Genomic DNA, 2,192 nt, shown 5'->3' with positions numbered 1-2,192 from the left:
GTCACATACTGGACTATTTGAGAACTTTGAGGTTTTTTTAATGTGAGCAATTGGACTTTATGGATTAGTGAAGAAAGAGTTAGCAAGTTTTTCCTACCATATATTAAATTGTCATTAACATAAAACATGCTGGGAAATCTTGCATAGTAGAGAATGAGGGAGCAAAGGAAACTGCATCTCACAAAACTAATAAAAAAGAAGAAGCAACAAAATATTTAACATCGCTGATAAAATACCCATTAGACATTGTAATGGTTATTCAGTTTCCTATTGAAGGAGTTAAATCTCCACTGAAATGCTGATGTCCTGTCTGATGAACTGTAAAAGCAGTGGATTGGAATCTTATTTTTGGGATAAAAGGTAGGTGCCATCATATTTGCACCTATTCTACACAGGCCTGTTATGCTTGGTACCATGAACTACCATTGATCTCTAACACATCTCTAGCGGAAACAGACGTAGCATTCTGCTATTTCTGTTATTTATTTGCAAAGCTCTTACCGTTATTTTTGTATGATTCCATGTGAAATTTATACAACAACTCCATCAGTGAGACATAGGAAAACCTTAGCAAGAGTGAAAGTAGCACCTAGGGGGACTCTTGCGATCTTCAAAGTCTTTGTGTGGTTACAGAATGGGGAATGCATAATAGTATTATATATAAGTGTAAACTAAGAAGGAATTGGTTTCACTGCCCCATTACTTTTGGAGGGGGGCAGAAATTAAACATCATTCTGTCAGGTGATGGTGAAAGCTGTTGACTTTCTCATAGAAACCTTTTTGCCAGGCCATAGGATGGAGTTTAGGGCAAGAAACCAGGAAGGAGAAAACTTGAATACAGAAGGAGAAACTGAGGATTCAGTCAAAGCATGCAGTGGAGAGATCACAGAGAAAGCCATGCTAGTGAGCACCTCAGTTTTAAAGTCTGCTTTTGGGCCTGGACTGATATGTCTAAATATTGCTGTGTCGCACCACGGAGATACCAGGCACAGATGTTTTCAGAATGCGTCCTGTTGCTGCTTCTTTAGTGAATTTGGTCTCCAATCTAAAGATACAGTCCTCTGTATTGATCGTAAGCCAGTCAGGTCTACTATGGTCCTGTCCTTGAACTCTTTCAACTGATCTCCAACTCTGTCACCAGCTGAGTGTTCCCACCTGGAGCACTGGAGCTCATCTGACTCCATGTTGCACTGGGTTTGGGAGGAAAAGGGGAAAAACACTGAAGTGAATGGAAAACCAGGGTGTTTTGATTTTTTTTTTTTTTAATCTTTTTGAATACCCTGAAACCATGGTGCTTTGCCAGGCAAGCACCTTGCCAACATAATGGAGGAGAAATAAAAAGTAGGTCATGGGGAAAATCGTTGTGGGGTAGGACTACAACAGCTCTGGCTTAGATTGGTTTACATTGCCAGGAAGCTGCATCCTTCATCTCTTACAGCTCAGGATGTGCCCACAGTAACACAGTAGTTTGGATCAGGATTTCATTTGCCTTGTCCCCATTTACTACACTTTGATTTGCATTACAGAGAAGTCTCCATGCTCAAGCCGTATTCAGTTTAGATAAAATTAAGTGATAGTTACACTCCTAATGCACTGCAAAGATGGAAGGACAGTCAGCCCACATAAGTGGACTAGACCTAGTCTGGAATCCTCCCACTGAACAAAACCAGCAACCCCCTCCCATCCGCATGCCATGGACATACTTACCTGGCAGGGGAGACACCGTGATCAGGCAGGTGGTTTTCCCAGGGTGAGGCTCATCCCCTGCACTCTGGGTGTGCTGACCCCTGCGATTTCCCCAAATGCGGGAAACTCGATTGCATAATTTGTGGTAGTGGGAGACTGCGTTTGTGCTTCAGGGGCTGGTGCCATTGGCGGAATTTTGGCTTTTTTGATCATGGGGAGGTTTACACGGCACTGGGCCTGCTGGTGACAGATGGAGTCCAGCTATCTCACAGGGGGAAAAGGATCCTTGCTCATGAATTGGTGGGGCTCATCGAAAGGGCTTTAAACTAGGTTCAAAGCGCGAAGGGGATAAAACCAGGCTCACTAGAGATGAGCCTAGGGGTGGCATGCCAATGCCGGGGGCGAAATTGATAGCCCAGCTCAAGTGAATCTACACCAATGCACGCAGCATGGGCGGCAAACAGGAGGAGCTGGAAGCCATTGTGCAGCGGGAGAGATATGACTTA

The 2,192-nt window shown here is 43.8% G+C and overlaps 1 non-coding gene across 1 annotated transcript; it reads left to right on the top strand.

Annotated features, from left to right (window-relative positions):
* The first annotated feature begins 1,699 nt into the window (after nucleotides 1–1,699).
* LOC143159137 (U1 spliceosomal RNA) lies at nucleotides 1,700–1,858 on the top strand. Its single transcript, XR_012995128.1, has one exon. It is a non-coding gene; the product is annotated as a U1 spliceosomal RNA (small nuclear RNA).
* Nucleotides 1,859–2,192: the final 334 nt, after the last annotated feature.

Source organism: Aptenodytes patagonicus, chromosome 3 (genome assembly GCF_965638725.1).
Source record: "Aptenodytes patagonicus chromosome 3, bAptPat1.pri.cur, whole genome shotgun sequence".
Taxonomy (NCBI): domain Eukaryota; kingdom Metazoa; phylum Chordata; class Aves; order Sphenisciformes; family Spheniscidae; genus Aptenodytes; species Aptenodytes patagonicus.
The sequence above is the reverse complement of the archived record's forward strand: the minus strand, read 5'-3'. Positions and strand labels throughout refer to the sequence as shown.